This window comes from Medicago sativa, chromosome 4 (assembly GCF_051527215.1).
Source record: "Medicago sativa cultivar Bolivia chromosome 4, Bolivia_mono, whole genome shotgun sequence".
Classification (NCBI taxonomy): Eukaryota; Viridiplantae; Streptophyta; class Magnoliopsida; order Fabales; family Fabaceae; genus Medicago; species Medicago sativa.
Genome location: NC_140752.1, coordinates 11,594,083 through 11,615,370, shown reverse-complemented (window position 1 = coordinate 11,615,370; position 21,288 = coordinate 11,594,083). Strand labels below are relative to the sequence as shown.

General features: G+C 31.8%; 1 long non-coding RNA gene across 3 annotated transcripts; it reads left to right on the top strand.

The window, feature by feature from the left end:
* The first annotated feature begins 17,439 nt into the window (after positions 1–17,439).
* On the top strand, positions 17,440–20,656 carry LOC146926330 (uncharacterized). 3 transcript variants are annotated; one of them, XR_015034093.1, is made up of 3 exons: positions 17,863–19,149; positions 19,822–19,935; positions 20,034–20,656. It is a non-coding gene; the product is annotated as an uncharacterized LOC146926330 (long non-coding RNA). The 3 variants fall into 3 exon arrangements; XR_015034092.1 differs by lacking the exon at positions 17,863–19,149 and adding an exon at positions 17,440–17,613 and having other exon boundaries at positions 19,822–20,656; XR_015034091.1 differs by having other exon boundaries at positions 19,822–20,656.
* Positions 20,657–21,288: the final 632 nt, after the last annotated feature.

The following is a 21,288-nucleotide window of genomic DNA, read 5'->3' as shown; positions in this document are numbered from 1 at the left end:
CTTTAATACTGAAACCACTTTAATATGGTATTGTTACCACTCTATTATGGTGCTAAGACCACTCAAATATGGTGTTACCACCATTCTAACCTTAATTTCTCCAAAGTATCAATATGGCACTACGACCACTCAAATATGGTGTTACCACCATTTCTCCTCAAATAAAATTGAATAATTTTTATATACCGTTAAGATCATTCTTGATTCCGACGGGACATTGTTTATTCCAAATAGGGACTATGATCTTAACAGTACTCTTTATTCCGAAGGGACATATATTATCGAAGGGACTATGAACTTAAGACCATTCTTAATTCCAAAGGGACATTAAACCGGAAAGGGACTATGGTCTTAAGAACACTCTTAATTCCGAAGGGACAGAAAGGAGTAGAAAAAGGAGAAGGACTTGTTAAACAAGTCGAAGGAGGGAGAAGAGATGAAAGACTCGTCAACACAAGTCAAAAAGGGAGAAGAGAGAAAGAGTTCCCGACAACTCAATGAAACTCTTTGGTGTGTGGAATGCACTGTGTGAGCTCTCTATTTATAGAGAAAATTCATAACTAATAAGTGAGAAACTTTGGGAACAAGTAATACATTACTTTGTCATTAAGTAATTCACATATTAGATCTAGTACAAAAATATCTCAATAATTGAGTACCAAAATATATTAGATTTAGTACAAAAATATTTTAGCAAAACTTGGAGACTAAGAAAGCACTTTCTAATAATGATTAAATTAATTATTTAATTTATCATTTCCAAATAATAAAATATATATCAATATATATTTTTCTCTAGTGCTTACGTACCCCCATTAATTAGAGGTACACCCCCACTATATAAACACTACTAATGTGTGTGTTCCATCCGATGTGGGACTTCCACTTTTTTCAATTCACACAACACTAGTTCTACCCAACATGAGAATTTGTGTTTATAGTCTTTTTACTCAATTTCCACACATGTTCCAACAGGTCAAAGGCATGTTGATCCTTAAACTCTAAAGTGGCTAGGGCATGGTTCTTTTATTCTTGCTAAATTTGATGCAATATTAATGCTGCGTTTTTAACCAATACCAATCAAGAGGTATTGCTATTTGCCTAGGAGATGAACATGGTGCTTTCATTCTTCCTAAATTTGATTGTTTTGCGCTGAAGTGTGAGGTGCATATTTGTGAAATTTTTGGTTTTCATTCAGCTCGTAATTGAGTTCTTGAGTTTAATTTGGAATCAATAGACTTTGAGTTTGATACTAAGGTGGTGGTAGATAACTTCTCATTTAATCGGAAAATTTTGAATGAGTTCAGCGACATTATTTTTCTTTGTTAAACTGTTTTAATTTTCTCTATCAAATGAGGTTGCTTATGCTTTGTAAAGGCGTTTACATCTTTAGCTAGTGTTCAAATCCTAATTGATACTCCCTCCGTCTCACAATAATTGTCTCTTTAATATTTTTTATTTCTCTCAAAATAATTGTTACTTTACATTATCAATGCAGCATTTATTATTTTTTTTCCATTATTATATCCTTATTTAATGAATTTCATTCAATTTAACTACTCCACTAACTACAATTAATAAGGGTGTTTTAGTAAATGATATTAATTTTACCATTGAAATCAACACAATTAATCATTTTCTTAATAATCGTGCACAAACCTTACCACTATAATTTAGAGACGGAGGGAGTAGTTGATTGTTTTAAACACATTTTGATTAATGATAAGCTAACTTCTCGTAAAAAAATAATATAAAAATGAGTTTGAATATCACACTTAATTGTGTGGTGCTAAAATCAATTTTGACAGTCGATTCTCAAATCAATGGTGAAGATCATTGAAGTTAATTTTTGGCGGTGTTATTAATATAAAAAACAAAATGAGATAAATTAATTAATAATATACTAGTATTTGGACCCGTGCGATGCACGGGAAGTTGATTATCTCATTAACTAATAAATATGGTAGTTGATCATGAAATGAAATAATAGTTGTTGTCTAGCATGAGTTAATGCTTCGAAAAGACGACGACAACAATAACAACCAAACATTATCTCACTAAGTGGGCTTAACTACATAGATCAAAATATGTCATATTATTCTATCATAAACCATATTTAGATCCAACTCATTAATCTATAAATCTTTCGTGATAGTTTCTCTTATAGTTCTTTTAAGTCTTCCTATACCTCTTGTAATATGACCATCCTCTATTTAATCTACCCTTCTTACGATAGAACCTACATGTTTTCTCTATACATGTCCAAACCACCTAAACCTATTTTCCACAACATTTATACTATAGGTGCTACTCCAACTATCTCTATAATGTTGTCATTTCTAATCTTATCTCATCTAATCACCACACATCTAACGCAATATTCTCATCTCCGCACACATACTTTATTCTCGTGTTGGTTCTTAGCCGCTTATACTTTGTTCCATAAAACATTGTTGTTCTGACTGCTGTTTGGTATTTTGTCACTTCAACTTAAACGACACATTTGTATCACAAAAAACACATGAGGCTTTTCTCCGTTTCAACCATCCAACTTGAATACATTGATTTACATCTTCTTTTATTTCTCCGTCATTTTGTATTATGAACCCAAGATTTTTTTGTTGAAAGAATGAAATTAAGATATTTAAACTGTGTAACTTGTATGAAATGATCTCCAACTTTCACCTCTACTTCATCTTTTGCTGAAATTACATTACATATACTATATCTTGCTTCTACTGGAACGAAGGTCTTATGTTTCTAAGACTTGGCTCCAAGTTTCCAACATCCCATTCAATTCTTCCCTTGATTCTCCAAATAAGACTATTTCATCTACAAAACCCATACATCTTGGTGCTAGCTATTGGATGTAGTTAAAAAGATAAGGGATTAGGGTTTACCATTGTTCCAATCCTTGTTATGAAAAATACAATGATAGGGATTAGGGTTGACCCTTGGTCCAATCCTTGTTATATAAAAGTCATTGATAATGCTTCCAAAAGAAAAATAAAAAAAACCCCGAAGTAATTTAGACTTCAACAACATTTTTGGCTCAAAAAGTTGTCTAAGAGACTTAAGAAAATCTATAAATAATTAAGATACACAATCATTTTCTAAAAAAATAGAGAAACACCAAAAAATTCGGAAGGAAATGTGCAACAACTTTTTTGTTTCCAAAAAGTTGTAGTTACGAACTTTTATAAATAATATAAATAAGATTCGCGATCATTTTCTAAAAAAAGAAAGAAACACCAAAAAAAAACAGGAAGGAAATGTGCAACAATTTGATTGGCTCCAAAAAGTTGTCTAAGAGATTAAGAACTTTATAAATAAGTAAGATACGCGATCATTTTCTAAAAAAATAGAGAGACACCAAAAAATTAGAAAGGAAATGTACAACAACTTTTTTGGCTCCAAAAAGTTGTCTAACAGACTTAAGAACCTTTATAAATAAGATAAATAAGTAAGATAGGCGATCATTTTCTAAAAAAATAGAGAAACAACAAAAAATTAGGAAGGAAATGTGCAACAACTATTTTGGCTCCAAAAAATTGTCTAAGAGACTTAAGAACTTTTATAAATAAGATATGCATATTTTTGTGTTAATGCAAGAAATCTAAATCTAAATCCATTAAAATGGAAAAAACTTGTATTAAATTTCAAATTTGACGCCAAGTTATTCAAATCTAAATCCATTTATTTTACAAAAGTCTTGAACCTAGTACAACCAATTTTATCCTTGTGATCCTGTTGAATGATGTTTGAAATAAACTATCTTAACACACATCTCAACAGTCTCTCTTTCATTGGTTGAACTTCAAATAAATCCTACCAAATTATGTGAATCCATATAAATTTGATTGTAACTCGTAAATTTTAAGTAACAGAGGATAGTATATTAAAATGTGTGTTAAAGTGTACATTAATTGTCAGCACTATTCAATAATTTTTGCTCCAACTAATCTTAAGGATTGTGGGCAGATGTGTTCAATTAAGAGCACCTATAGCTACCACCTCCTACGGACTGAGTTTCAACAATCATGAGCAAATAATTGGTGCGTTTAACATATTCAATGATACTAAAATGACCACCTGACAATAGGTTGTAATTTCTTTTTTATTTTTTGCTGATAATTGGTACTCCATGTTGCACAAGTTGTAATGATATTTTTTGAATGCTTCTACTTATACCTTATAAAGTCAATAGCTATAGAATAGGTAATTAGCCATGGGATCATGTTATATATAAGGGCACTACTAATAAGCATTAATTTAGATTAAAATTAGAATTTTTTTATGAAAAATATATATTTTTGAACTTCTAAAAGCCTAAATATATTTTGTAAAAAAGAAGTCAAGTACAAAAATTTTAAACAAAGTATTTTTTTTATATTGGTTTGTTCAATGTTTTAACTCGTGGTGGTGCAAGTTCTAGTTTTTGGGTGATGAGTATGTGATTTTTGTCGATTCGAGCATAGTTCACGTGTCGGAGCATAGTTCACGTAGCTAACATTCCCTCCCCTAGGATAAGCTTACATTAGAGTACTCCGCTCTCCTATTATGTTAAAACTAGCAAAAAAACGGGCACTCCGTGCCCGTCGTGCTAACGTTTGAAAATTATGAACGATATTTTTATTATGAAATTTTGGTTTTGATTAAAAGTAAAAATATGAATGTTTGTTGTTTTTTTTAATGACACGAACAACAATCTTTATTATAGAAAAAGTTGTTTAAGAGTATAATTGGAATAATGAAAAAGTAAGTATAAATATACTCATCTAGTTTGTTATACTTTTTAAATGTAAAGGAATATATATATATATATATATATATATATATATATATATATATATATATATATATATATATATTCATATCGTGTTTGTTACATTTGTTTTATTATTTAAATTTATTCTTATCTATTTCTTACTTGTGTTACTTGTATTTAAAATTAAGGGTATTTTTGGAAAGAGAATTCCAACCCAAAAGTGTGCTGAAAGGGGTAGTTTCCGTTATATATAGTATAGATATACACTTTTCTCCCTTAAAAATAAATTGAAAAAATAATACTCCCTCCTCTATGAGATGTTTGAATTACAGTCCCCTCCCTTGAGAATTAAATATATATTACACTTTAACCAAATCTAACATAAATATTTTTTTTTAAGGCAAACATAAATAAATTTTGTTAATAACAACTAACTTTAAGTCACTATTTTATGTGAAAACAATTTCAAACCACCGTTTAAGAAATTAATTTTTATTTCTTTATAACTCAAAATGTGAATGATAATTAACTTTAAATATTTTATTAATAATTTTATGATTTTATAATGTAAAATTTAATAATTTTATTTTAACAATTTTAATAATTTGTCTTTTTTTTTTTGGGAAATTCAATATTTACATTTTATTTTATTTTTCTTTATAGTTTATAGGCTTAAATAAGTAAAAGGTCCCTGTAAGTTGGCGCGTTTTTGGTTTTAGTCCTTGTAAGTTTTTTTCTTGCGAAACAGCCCTTGTAATTACCAAACGTTTTGGAACTCGTCTCTGCCGTCAGGTTCCGTGAAAAAAATGCATTGCTGGCTAACGGACGCTTACGTGGCACATGCTGATATGGCAACAGTTGCCAACTGGGTTAAGTAGAGGGACTAAAACCAAAAACATATTTTTACATAGGGATGTAATTAACAAAACGTAAACATCAATTTTTAAAAACCACTCTTTCCTTCTTCTTCCTCTCTGATCTTTCTTTCTTCTTCCTCTTTCTGAGTTAAAACATAAACCATACCAAGTTGGCTTCAAAAAGAAAAAAAGAAAGTAAAACTACACTTATTGTTGTGATATGATTTCCTAGTGGCTTCTCATTCTCTTTGTCCCTCTGTGCTCTGCCTTCCAATGATTACCTACCCTGCTTTCTTCACTCCTTGCCCCTTCAAAATCCCTTGGCCCAAGTGAAACTCAAAGTAAGAACAGAGGAACCATGAATTGAACATGAATGAAAGTTGCGTGCGTGCAAGTAATCATTTGCTTTCATTTGTGATTTTAAGTAATGACAGACAAAAAGCAATGCCTCTTATTTTTTGACAGTGTCACATACCAGCTCTATGAAAGCAATACCTATTATTTTCCTCATATCGTTTCTGTCACTCCTTACTGACATAACTGGAATGGAAATTTTGAACGCAGCATAAAGAAAAAAGAATGAAAATCAAATTACCACATCACTCCACATTACAAGTTTACATTATAGTATTATTGAACATTGTTCTCAAGAGGAAGTAATACAGTTTTTTATATCCTACAATAATGAAATGGAAAGAAAGATCTTCGACCCCTGTTAGGCTGTTACTACTGCTATTACAATCTTCATGGTAACAATCGTCATTTTGATTCCTATTATTCTGTTGGATGATGTCTTGAACATCCACATCAATACACTCATCACCCATTATGGAACCACGGTGGCACTTCCATGGTTTCAACTGCACCACCTTCATCTCCTCCTCCGTCTTCCTAGTTGAAGAGTGAGTTATACTCATTGATTCTAGTCTTTCCCTTGACTCATTTTGCCCTTTCTTTCTTCTTCAATCCTGTGTCTAAGACACAGGTTGCGAGAGGAACATGGGACCAAACAAGGCTGCTACCTGTGTCTAGGACAAATGATAAGGTTTGTGGTGGTGTTCCAAACTTGAGGTTTATTGAATAACCACCATAGCTTTTGGAGAAAATTTGTGTGTTGGTGGAGGAAGAGGATTTGGATTTGTTGTGATTTGATTTGGATTTGTTGTGATTTGATTTGGATTTGTTGAATGATTTGCCTGAAAATGTTGGGCCCAAATAGAGGAAGAAGAAGGAAAGAAGAGAGACGGAGAGTGAGTGAGAGGAAGAAGGAAGAAAGACCAGAGAGAGAGAGAGAGAGAGAGAGAGAGAGAGAGAGAGAGAGAGAGAGAGAGAGAGAGAGAGGAGGAAGAAGGGATTTTAAGTTTTTAAAATTCAAAAATTGAAAATTACGATTTTTTAAATTAGTCCCTATGGTAAATTGCGTTTTTGGTTTTAGTCCCTATACTAACCCCAGTCATCAACTAGTGCCAACTCACGAAGTGCCACGTATTGCTCCGTTAGCCAGCTCATCGTTTTTTTCACGGAATTGAACGGCAGGGACTAGATCCAAAACGTTTGGTAAATACAGGGTTTGTCTCGCAACAAAAAAACTTACAGGGACTAAAACCAAAAATGCGCCAACTTACAGGGACCTTTTTCTTATTTAAGCCTAGTTTATATTATGTTGTTAACAATGTACTGAATCAGAAAGAGATAATAAAAAATGATTATTAGAATTTTGATTATATTGAAATGGACTAAAAAGTTTAGGCTAAAGTGAACTTTTCACCCCTTAAATTTTAAAAAGTTGCGATTTTGGCCCCCTATGAAAAAAAAATGACAAAAGTGACCCCCTATGTTTAGGGAAATATGCTCTTTTGACCCCTAACATAAGGGAAATATGATATTTTGACCCCTTATCTTCTCAAAAAGTTGCGATTATGGCCCCTTTTTTGGGACACGTGGCGTCTTCTCAGCAATTTTGGGACGAAAGGGGCCAAAATTGTCATTTTTTTAAATAGGGGGCCAAAATCGCAACTTTTTGAAACTTAGGGGTCGAAAAGTGCACTTTAGCCAAAAGTTTAATAGGGTGAATCGAGTGTAATCTTTGACATTAGAGGAGAAGGAAATATAAGCAATGTATAGGAGGATAATGTAATTTAAGCATCTACTCTACGATCGTGTAACTTACTGGAAAAAGAAAAAAAGGTAATATAATGTGCGACTCCAAAACCAAGATGGAGAATTTAAATGCCAAGGGAACATATAATGCAACTGTATGACTCCTTTAAAATAAAATCTGGTCCCTATGATGATGGATCACATAAGGCTGTCGCATGAATTATGCTAGCAGATTAGAAATGGTCCAATGGAACAGAAAATTGTGAATTTAATTCGAATCCCTTTCAAAAAATAGTGTCTTATCTTCTTCACAAAAACTGTGGTCTCCCCCTTATCTTTTTGACAATGGAGGAATTTATTATGAGGCCTACATGCATGAAACAACTCCCGATGACGGTGAAACGATACTGATTTAAAGGCTTTATACGGATTGTCTCTGTGAGCTTAACTCATTTGATATGGACAACGTATAATATATGCAAGGCTATAGTTCGAACCCTAAACATTTCACTTCTCCATATTTAAAATGTGTGAGCTTCAACCACTAACACCACAAACTAGGTAAAATGAGACAAAATAAAAAGTTCGTGTAGAAAAATGGGAGGTGCAGGTACCAAGCCCTTATTTAGAGGACGGAAAGCCCAATCAATATTTTTTTGGGTTAATAGGCTTTTACCCCCTGTAATATAGGTCACTTTTGGTTTTGCCCCCTAGGAAAATTTTTTTTTAGATTCCGTCCTCGTAAAATGAAGATTCTTTGGTTTTGCCCCCTGAGCCAGTTGAGTCAGCAGAATCTCCTACGTGGCATGCGACGTCAGCAGATTCTGCTGACGTGGCGCGCTGACTGTATAATTATTTTTATTTTTTATTTTTTTATTGGGGTACACGTGGCATTTTTATTTTTTTTTTAAAAATTAAAAAAAATATTAAAAAATTCTGGAAAAATTTAAAATTAATAAAAAAATTTAAAAAAAATTAAAAAATTCTGGAAAAATGAAAAATCAATAAAAAAATTGAAAAAAAATATTAAAAAATTCTAGAAAATTGAAAAATTAATAAAAATGAAAAAATTGAAAAAAAACGGAAAAAATAAAAAAAAATCTGGAAAAAATTAATAAAAATAAAAAAATCTGAAAAAATTTAAAAATTCTGAAAAAATTAATAAAAATTTAAAAATTCTGGAAAAATTAATAAAAATAAAAAATGATTAAAAAAATAAAATAATCTAATGAAATGAAATATAATGAAAAAATTCTGGAAAATATTTAAAAAAATTCGAAATTTTCAAAAAAAATTAAAAAGATTAATCATTTTTAAAAAAATGAAATTTTTGAAATTTTCATTCGTTTTTTTCGAAATTTCGAAATTTTGATTAGTATATATGTCGAGCTTAGGTTTTTTCCCTTATTCTCGGTTTATAAATACACAAAAGTTCCCGGTTTATAAATACACAAAAATTTCCGGAAAAAATACTAATGAAAATTTTGAAATTTCGAAAAATACGGTTTTTTCAGTGTATTTTTTCCCTTATTCTCGGTTTATAAATACACCAAAATTCCCAGAAATTTTTTGAGAAATACTAATGAAAATTTCAAAAATTCGAAAATTTCATTAAAATTTCATTTTTCCAGAATTTTCATTAAAATTTCGAAAATTTTTATTTTTCCAGAATTTTAATTTTTTTAGAAAATTTCGAAATTTTATTTTTGCCAGAATTTTTTAATGATTTTTCATTTTATTAGATTATTTTTTTTTCATTTTTCCAGATTTTTTAAATTTTTCAAGATTTTTTTTATTTTTATTAATTTTTCCAGATTTTTTTAATATTTTTTTCCAATTTTTTATTAATTTTTCATTTTTCCAGATGTTTTTATTAATTTTTCGATTTTCCAAAATTTTTCAATTTTTTATTAATTTTTAATTTTCCCTGAATTTTTTAATATTTTTTATTAATTTTTTATTTTTCCAGAATTTTTTAATTTTTTAAAAAAAAAACAAAAATGCCACGTGTACCCCAATAAAAAAATAAAAATAATTATACAGTCAGCGCGCCACGTCAGCAGAATCTGCTGACGTCGCATGCCACGTAGGAGATTCTGCTGACTCAACTGGCTCAGGGGGCAAAACCAAAGAATCTTCATTTTACGAGGACGGAATCTAAAAAAAAAATTTCCTAGGGGGCAAAACCAAAAGTGACCTATATTACAGGGGGGTAAAAGCCTATTAACCCTATTATTTTTCTTCCATTAGTCATAGGAGAGAGAAATGCCATTGTCAAAAACATTAGATAATAGATGGTAGGACCCATCTAATTGAGGAAGTAAAAATGGAAAATTGCTCTTCCCCTATTCATTTTTGTTCATTTTCACGGACAATACTTGGGTGCCATTAATGGCACCGTGCCATTAAATCCTGGCCATTGATGGCACCCAACACACATCACACACACACACACTTGGGGCAATGTGTGGCCCTGATCTAATGGCATGGTGCCATTAATGGCACCAAAGTACCACCCCATTTTCACCCAAACTATCAAAAATAACCCCAACTTAAGTTAACTCAATTTTGGTATATAACCAATGTGAGTTAACTCACGTTCTGAACACCAACGTGAGTTAACTCACGATAACAAGTCTAATTACTCACGTTGGTGTTTGGAACGTGATTTAATTCACATTGGAATTATTTTTGTTAGTTTAGATGGGAATGAGCAAAATTGCTTGCGAGAAAAACAATTTTTGTATAAATGAGCATAAACATTGAGCAAGGTATAATAGAATGTGGGTGCCACTTATGTATGGAAGGAAGGAATATGATATTTTTGACATCTTAGTTATTTTTGACAATTGATGTCAAAAAAGTTTTTTTTTTCGTTTTCTTTTTGTGATAAACTGGGGAGTAGATACTCTCTCGTGCAGTCAAAACCAATTGAAAGGTTAGGATTTTACTAGACAATCTCTAGCGAAAAGCTCACGGGAGAGAATCCATGTTCGATAAATTGATGTTGAATAAGTTTCTCTTTAATTTTTGTGTATAATTTTAAAATACTTGTATTTTATAAAAGATAAAAAGTAAGAAATGGATAAAGATAAGCATATATTTACAACATGTTAATATGATGATTGTATTTTGATATTCAAATAACACAATTGAATACTAAGGGAAATTTTGGACTTAAAGTCTTACCACGTTCTCTAAGAGTTCAATTTGCTTTAGTCTCTCAACCGATCAAAGGTCTATCACCTTAGCTGTGAATGGATAATCCTTTCACCATCACAAATGTATGAAAGATAATTTTATGATTTTGATTGGTATATTACAACCACCCTTGTTTGCGCATTTAATGTTATGGAGAAGGACAATTCTCTAGTTTGTAATTTGATGAGTGATGATGGCAGTAAGTTGACCCGGTGTCTACATGCTACATCTCTTCTTTTTGTTACAAGGCTACGACAGGAAAAAAAAAAAAAAAAATACACTCTAAATACATTTCTATGGAATCAGGTTTTTACGGAGTTTGCTACTAGAAGGTCCGATAAGCTCAACGGAGACAAGGCATATGGATCATATGAACTGAGGAAGAAGAGGCTCCAATCTTTACTAAGAAAAGGCAACTATTTCCTTTGCTAAGTGTGTCGGCGATGGAGATGTTACATTCAAGGCTGAGAAGATCTTTGATGTCTTGAATTAAAGTAGCATACTTGTGGAATTATGGAGTAGGCTCCTTGAGAATGTTAAGTCAATGAAGAGAATCCAAATAGCAACTAATAACGTGGTAGTTCATTTCTCTCGCAAATGAAAGCCCTAATGGATAGCATGAAGCTCAGCTAAAAGGATGTCAGTGCCACCTGCAATGTAGCCTGAGAAACATTGAAAAAACGTGATGCGAATTTGAGCTCCAAAATACTCATTTGAAATTGTCAAAAATCGTGGAACAATATGCATACATCACAACACGACTTGAAGCTCTGAAAGTCCATTTTGAATTGTTCAAAATCGTGGTATGATCTGAAGGCATCGTGATGCGATCCTATCTAGTTAAGTAGTGATGCGTGGATTAATGAAGCAATCGCGACACAATCTATGAGCATCGTAGCATGATTTCGACGAGCCAAACTTGGTCTATAAAAGTAAAATGCAAATTCTGAAGAGAGGTTTAAATTTCCAAGGTTCTAAAGTGCAGACAAGTTTCCAAGTGACGAAGTTTTAATGTTTCTACACCATTGAAGGTCATGATTCATCTTTTGATTAGGTCTTAGACAAATTTATTTCAAGTTGTTTGAATCATGTAATTATTGAACACTTTTCTACGCAATAACAAACCTAGTATTATTCAGTTATATTTGTTCTTCATGCTTTTTATATATTGATGAATATACGAACTGATCTTAAGTCTTAAATGATTACTTTTAAACTCGATCTGATATGACTGTTGAATCAAATAATAGCTTTAGACGTATTGTATTATTTGATTGTGATTTTTTAAATTAACAAAATTAAAATCTTCAACAATTACAAACTCACCTAAGACAAGGTTTTTCACAACTCATCGTGGAAAGTGACTCCAAATTGTTATCCATGTTCTGGCAAGTCAGATTTGGAATCTTACTGGAATACATAGGTAGGTTTAGATAAACGACAACTTGCATGAAGCAAACATAAGTATGGATTGGTTAGCTACGTATAGTCTAAACCAAGATTCTTGTGTCCATTGTTTTAGAGATATCTCTAAAAAAGTTGCAGAGTATCTTATTTGAGGACATTTTCTAAACTTGTGCATAAGAATGTTCGTTAATTTTATAGCTTTTTTTCCTCTTTGAGCTTTGCCCTATTTTCTTTACCCAAAAAAATATAACTTGACAAAACTTCGGTGCAATAATGTACTATAGCCTATGTGACTAATGTACTAGAGATCAATTTTTTTTTTTTTTAAGAGAAATAGAGATCAATTATTTTGGAAGGATGTGGAAGACAGACATTCGTGGGGGACCCGTGCCCACATAAGACAGCTGCCCAACAAACCGGGAAATACTTCCATGACATAGTTTTGGTGCCATTGGTGCCATTGGGAAAATTCTGGCCATTGATGTGTGTGGATGTGTGTGGGGATGTGTGTGTGTGGTGGAGATGCTAGCTATGGCACCAATGGCACCAAAGCTATGACACCAAAGTGCTACTCCAACAAACCACAGTCATCTTCACACAATGCCCACATCCTCATGGCTCCACCCTCATTCATATCCACTCCCTTCGTAGCTTTGTATCTTCACACACTACCCGCGTGCCTCGCCATCAACCTGTATAAAGAGGGGTTAGGCAACATTGGTGGTGTTAGCGAAAACCGGCACAGAGAAAATAAAGGGACTCAATCACAACACAAAAATATAACATAGAAACTTTAAAATCAGAAGCGAAAAAAACTACAAACTGTTGCCTAATGACGAGTTGATATGTCAAAAAAATACGAAAACTTCAAAACTAGTTCATTATAATTCAACGTAATCCAAGAATTCTTACGCAAACAATATAGCTCTAGGTTTTTTTTTATGTACCAAAGAAAAAAATCTTAAAGTTTCTTTTTAACAAAGTGAAGCTCTACTTTAATTTTTCTTCTAAGGAAAAATAAAGCTCCAAGTTCATTGGTCTATAAAGTGAGAATATGTTAATGGTTGCAGAAATATATAAATCACTCAACTAGAAAAAGAAAGAGATTATCTACCCAAAAAAAATGAAAGAGATTTTTTAAATTTCCTCGACAAACCACTCACCCAGCCATGTCACTATTTAAGATGGAAACCTCAATTTATTCCACCTTAAATGACAGTTTTTTTTTTTTTTGACAAATTAAATGACAGTTGAATAGTTGTGCTAATAGGCTTAACATTTTTCACCCCTATCTCTTCATGCCACACTCTCACCGTTAGGGTGCATCTAAGAGTGATAAAACAAAATAACTTTTTAAGAATACTACTTTAGTTTTTCTTATTTTTATAAACTAAGTATTCTATGTGTAAAATTGCAGAAATTCGCGTTGAGTACGATTACAATGAACAATAAAAAAAAAAAAAGTGTTTTACTATTGTTGCATTTATATAGAGTTGAATTCAAACTCAAAACTCTTTTATTAAATTGAAAGTTACTCAAACCATCTCATAAGAATTTGAATTCTATTTTTAAGTAAAATAATTATTTATCATATTTTAATTACCTCTCGGTCCAACTCCAAATTATTAAGGGAACATTCCCCTATAAATTGGAGTATTAACACAAAAAAAAAAAACGGATGGAATACTTTTTCTCTTAATGACCTAAAATTAAGGCTTTAGTAGACTTTCCCTTCACACTGCCACATGACTTTGTACTCCCTTTGGGAGTTTTTTTTTTTCGGCTTTTTATTGAACAAATTGAATAATATTGAGGGGTCATTATCATAGGGATGTTAATGGATATCCATGGGTACGGATAGTATGATATCCGTGCCCGCCCCGTTGGATAAATATGAAACCCGTGCCCGCCCCGTACCCTCGTGGGTACCCACTATGCGGGTATCCGTGGGTATTGAGGTATCCATGGGTATTCATGGGTACCCATGGATTTTTGATATTTTTTTTGTACAAACAATAACTTTCTCTTAATTACCAAAAAAACTTCAACTTTTAAATATTCATACATAATTCATTCAAAATTTCATAAATCTTACATAATTCATAGGAAATTCATGATTTTTACATACATAATCTATATGATATGTTTTATGATATGAATGAAGTAGAAACATGAACTTAATAAGATGAATTAAAAAGATTGAAAATAAAAATAGGTTGTTAATGAGGAATCTTAGGTGGGCGGTAAAATTTCCTTCAATAAGATAACAATTTAAGTAATAAGATAAGACATATAAAGATATTTTAGTGATTTACTTAATTTATTATCGGGTATGGGTACCCGTGGGTATGGGTACAACCAAATCCGTGTCCGTATCCATATAATAATATGTAGTCAAATACCTGTTTATTATACCCGTGGATACCCGTTTAGCTACCCACCCCGTGTCCATGATGGATTTTACCCACGGGTACCCGTGGGCATGGGTATTTTTACCACCCCTACATTATCAAGTGCAGTTTGGTTTTATGGAAGAAGTTAGTCCTCTACAATATTATAAATTAAACTTTTAAATTTCGACCAAAAGATATGTTCACATGTCTAACAAATTTTAGATTAAGATTGCATGAATAAAGAGAACATAAGGAAAATAAAAAAAAATCGGTGTACTCTCTCCGTCCATTATAAGTGAGTTTTTAGTTCATTTCACACATATTAAGAAAAAAAAATTATAAGTAAAAAAGAGAGAAAAATAGTGTTGAGTGTCTTATCAAGTATTGGTTCATTTTCTATTATCATAAATGCAAAATATAATATATTAAATTGGAAGTGATGAAATTAGTATTAATTAGAGTTATAATTGGAAAAAGTCGTTAATATTGAATTGAAAAGTGAAATGAGTCATTTATTTTGGGACAATTTTGTTTGCAAATGACTCACTTATTATAGAACGAAGGGAGTATCATTTTCAATATCAAGGTCAAGTTAGTTAAATCTTCAAGACACTTTATTATACATGTTATAACTTGACAACATTAAAGTCCCTTTTGTTCTCCCTTTAAAAAAATTCGAATCATGTTCCAATTTCTATGTGAGTTGACTTTAATATAATCACTTTTCATACTAACCGATGCGCTCGACTTCCCAGGAGTATGACTTGGTCGATCAAGATCATAGATGTGATCTTTTACGAACTCTCACTTTTGTCGTCGGATTTCACAAAGCCATTTACAACTGAGCTCCCCTATATGTAGGTGGTTACAACCGCAACAAAGACATCACACAGTCACCACTTTTCCACCGACTCATTCATGGGTCATCTCTATGATCTCTCTGTAATCTCGTAGAGAACTACCTCCGCCATGAACTAGGGTAGCTCTGTCATATTGGAAAACTCATTATATACACTACATTGAGTGAATATACATCGATTCGGTTTACACCAGATCAAATTGGATTCAAGCCCATGATTCATCATTGAATTAGTCCTACGAAAATCTATAGTAACCAAACTGGTAGATTTGGCGAGACAAATTAAGTTAAAGATTTTGAGTGTGGATTATTAGAGCAATACGGACCGGATAAACAAACTGAAAAAATTAAATAAAAAAGTTCTTTAGAAAGTTCTTATATTCATATGAAGAATCAAAATTCTTTAGTAAGTTATAAAATCAAGGAGGAGGAGGAGCAGGAGGAGCATTTCCGGTTGGTGGTCTAGTTTGAGAAGGGGAAACCATGGATCCCGTAACTTCAAATTCTCCAACAACGATGCACTCGTTCCCCTTTCCAACTTAGGACATGTATAATCAGAGGGTAACTTATGAGAACCATCGGAGTGCAACTTCCGATAGTTATGTATGTAAATGAGCATTATTTTAAACTTTGGAGTGACTATGTGCATTGTGGGGGTATAAAGAGCAATTCCCAAATATTACAAGGAAGAAGTTCAAACTTCAAATACACTTGGGCCTCATATGAGTTATACCTAGGCCTAGTGTGAAGTGAGTTAATTTTTTTGAGGGGTCTAATTAGTGCCATATTTTTTTACTTGAAATATGTCATCTTAATGAAATAAATTAAAAAAATATCCAATTTGAATCTTGTAAATAAAAAATTAGGTAATGAAAGCAATTTTCCCTTTATATGAATTCACCTAACTTGAGCCCCATTACTGGCTGGTTAGAGTCTTGAACGAAAATAAAACTGTAGTCATAAGATGGAGAAGCATAAATGGGTTCAAGTGTGCATATGACTAGTCATGTTCCTTAAAGCAAAATGTTATTTGGTGTCCACTATCTAAAGTTTCACGAAACCAAAGCCGTTTCCTTGTTCCTAAATTAGAGTGTGGTTGGTGTTCCTTTACCCGGTTAATAACAATAAAAATTAAAACCCTTCAATAAAAATAAATAACAATTAAAAGTGCGGTTGAATCTAGCGAAAGAGATTAGACTTCTACAACATATGACGATCCAAATTTTTTTTTTTTTAACTAAAAGATATAACTATATTTAATGTCCGAACATCTCAAATATGATTACTTTCAGTTGATCACTAGTGCAAAATTGACATAAGAATTGTTTATATTATACCTATTTTATAAAAAAGAGGTGTGAAATAGAGTTAAGGTGGCAATTTTGTAAATATATCAAGAATTTCAATTTTAGTGGTAACCTTCAAAACCTAATTTTAAGAATAACCAGGTGTTGAATATAAAAAAATAGAAGGTGGCAAATTTGTAAATATTATTTTATACCTTTTTTTTTAAAAAAAGTGTGAAATATATTTTTCTTTTTGAAGAAATTAAATTAGTTTATTAAAATTGACACACGAGAGAATCGAACCGGAGACCTTTAAAGAAGTATACTCTAATATCTCAAATCAACACCATCATATCTACCTTTTTTTTTTGGTAACATCCAATCTTAAGCCAACTAAATTGTTTTTTTTTTTTGTAGTGTTACCTTAATTTTTTTGGTAGTGTGCCAACTAAAACTCTACCACTTGCATTATTTTCCACTCCAATTATAATAATAATTGTAATTATATGTAACAAATATATTTTTTTTGACGGTATGTAACAAATAATTATACTTTTTCCCTCACCAATCAAAGCCTTCAATCGAACTACCCCTCTCCAATCAAAGCCTTCAATCGATTCTCCAGTTACTCAACAAACCCTTTAACCCTTCAATCTAACTCTACTGCTCCTCAATCAAACTCTCGCGATTTCCATATTTTGCAATCGCTGTCCAGTTTCGCAATCAACTCTCTCGTCCTACGGTATTAAGTTCTTCAATCGATGTCCAATTTACTCTGTCTTAGTTTTGCAATCGTTGTGTTTTTTACTTTTTATGTTTTCCCTTGGTCATGGTCATTTGCACTTTTGAAGCTCTGTTAAGAATGGTGTCTCTGTGAAAAAATTAACAATTTTTGGTTTATTGAAAATGAAAAAAAATAGTTTTATGTGAGTGATTTAGGTAACCATATTGATGTGAGGGTTTTGATGTTTCATATGGTATTGGCAATTTTTGTAGTCTTAGCTGAAAATTGCTCATGTTGCTTATGTTCTATTCTGACCCGAGTTCATTGATAGTTATTAAAGTGAAAACATTTGCGATCTAATACTTTGTTAGATAGATAATATGCAAGGGTTGTAAAGTTCATGTTTAGAAGAAATATTTTATGTAAACAGATTTTACAGATTATAGGTGATTATTATTCTAAGGTAGTGATATAATAGTCTGTTTTAACAGTTGAAGTGTTATTTAACAAGAAAACATATTTAGATATATATTGCAAAGCCTCACTAGGTTCTTTATTTGATAATTTAAGTTAATTGTACCTAAAATTTACACAGATATGAAAACAAATCTAGATATTGCATATGTTACCAAACAATAATTGAATACTAGTTGATTGCTTAGTAGAATTTCTGAATTGGTAGTTCAATTGTATATGAATAAATCTCTTTTGGCTGTGATGAAATCCACAACTAAGTCTAATCGATTGCTTCCGACTACATTTTATTTTTGTTTGTTTTTAATTGGCATGCAACCATAATACCCCATTCCCCATTCTCTTTTGATTGTTTGTTTTCAGTTGACGCTTCCATTCCGAAGCGGCTCCGTTTCCGCTCCCCAAGATTATTTGATGTGTTTTGTGTCTTATATAGTTGAGTTTTTTTCTTTTTGCATAATTAATAGTGTGAATATGACTCATGACTGGAGATATTTAGTGTGTGAGAGTGGATTTTAAATGATTTTAGGAGATATTAAGATAATGGATGACATGGTTATCATTATAAACTTGCGGTGTGTATGGTTTAGAATGATAAGTATTAGGTAGGTGATGGAATGGGATCCGGTGGATTGTTTGATTAGGGGGTGAGCGGTTTGTCGGGGTTTTATTCTCAGTTGTTCTCTGCTGAGTTTCTGTTGTTGTTTGGACCAGGTTGCTGCAGTTGGCATTTTGTTGAGTTATAGAATGTAAAATTTAATTAATAAAGTATTATGCTTTAGTCAAAAAAGTTTAATGATGTATGCTGAACTAATGATGTTGCCACTATAATGAGGTTTATTCATATTCATGAATCTGTGAAATATTATGAGTATTGATAAAGTAAATTAGAATAACTTGTGTAGACATGTTGGTACATGGCTCTTAGAATCACATGATTTGGTTTGTATTATGGTTTATGTAATTGTGAATGCTTTTAAGTGGTTTCTTGGATATGGTGCTGGTGAAAATCATGGCTCGTAGAATTCATATTCATAAAGACCATTATAGATTTCATTTTCATAGAGACCAAAAGAAGAGGTAAGCTAGAGACTCATCCTCCTAGATGAAAACCATGGCTGCTTCTTCTGAATTGACTTTCCTGATTTGTCAGCTAAATCATGTTTAGTTTAATTTGAATTGACATTGAATTTAGCTTTAAAGCTTAAATTGATTTCATTTTCTTGTTTGATTTTTAAGGTCTTGATTGCAGTAGGTAGTCCTTTAAATGAAAAGGCACATGTTTGCCGTTTGATTTATGTTCCATGTGTAACTGCTTCTGATCGCGAGTATGAATTTGATACAATTCTAAATTATAAACAAAATTTTTATGATGTGTGGAGATTATAAATTTACTCTTCCTATTCTCTTAACCCTCGTCTCTCTTCAACACCAATTCGCCATCCCCCTCTCGCGCAGCCGTGTATGGTATGGGGTTGAATAAATGAAGTTTCAGATATAAAATTGTTCTTGCTATTTTTTTTCGAAAAAAATTGTTCTTGCTATTATTGTTAGTTTGCTCTGGATTCAACACTGCTTTTTTGCTTCATATCGCTATTTAGATCATATTTGTTTTTAGGAGCATACTTTATGATCTGTAACTTTGGTACTTAACTACTTACATGTTTATCTCAAAGGTAGGTAAAGCCAAAGAAACCATGAATCAAACTTCGTTTATTTCATTTTCTTTATGTGTAATTTTTTTTCCAGCAGATGAAGCATCTGATACATCCGGGTCTTACCTAAACAAGTGGAAATTTATATGTTCTTTTTTACAAGGGAGTCATAGAAACTCTTGCAAATTTTTATCATGTGATTTCCATTCAGGTATGGTGTTGGTTTCATTATTAAAACATGTTTAAGAGCATCATGTTGATACTTTTTTGTTTTCTCCATCTTTATAACATCTCTTTGTATTTTACAAGTTTTCATCTTCAGTTACAAGTTTGCCATGTGCTGGAGTGATTCCCTTGCTCTCTGTTACAGTCCCTCATTTACAAGTTTGTACATTTTGTGGAAGTAATGGTTGTATTGTTTAGTAAATTTTGCTGGCCTTGAAGAAAAAGGATTGTTACAAAGATAGAAGCAGAGAAATTTTTGAAAAAGTATCACACTTTTCTCATGGGTCAGTTTCATAAGTTTGAGGTAGGTGAAATATCCTAGAGCTTTATTTGCATCACTATCATTCCTTATTTTTGCTGTTATGTGCTGTGTTTTGTTTAATTTTGTGTTTTCAGTTTGATTTCATTGGAAATGATTAAGTACAAAATACACAAGCTTCAAGTATGAATTGGGTCATTGGTCGTCGAGGCCTTTGGCATTAGGAGCAAGAAAGGTGAAATTAGGAGGCTGCGGAATGGAGGGGACGTTTTGATTGTGGGATGTGAAGCATGGGGTTGTGTCATGGGTAAGAGCAATAAGCGTTGACTTATATAGTGTTACTAGTTATGTATAGTTATGTATGGGAGGAACTTGTGGATAGTGGATTTAGTGTTGGAGGAGTTGATATTCTATAGGTTATAAGTTAATGAGGGTGTTATGGAGTAAATTTTGATTTATGTTTATGTTTGTGTCCTGACTGGTTGTATTTTATTGTAATATTGTCTTCAATGGGATTCTTAAAAAAAAAAATGTCGAATGGTTGTATTTAATAGTAATTTTTTTTTAATTGGTTGTACCATTAGTTTGATATTTTATATTATATTTGGGCTATTGAGATGTTATTGTGTATCTAATTTCCATCAGTTAACCAATTAATTTTTTTGAAAAAATGGCAATTATTACTGCCATAATGTAATTTTTTTTATATAAAAAGTCATATTTCACACCTGTTTTCTACTAATAAAAAGGTGTTGCATGGTTGTTTTCACACATGTTTTTGTGTAAAAAAGGTGTGATAAATACTCATATCACACCTGTTTTTTTTACAAAACAGTTATGGTAAATGGTTTTTATACCCGCTAAAAAACAGGTGTCATATGTCAAACTTACAACACCCACTGATATAACCCCGGTTCAAAAACAGGTTTTAAATCTCCAAAAAACAGGTCTTGTATCCCTGATTTGCACTAGTGGATGAAACCTATAAAAAAATTGAAAACCTAAAGTTCACTTTCCTATGATTTATAGGTTTGAATTTTCACTTTTTATTCTAAAGTGTCTAGTGGTCAAACTCATACA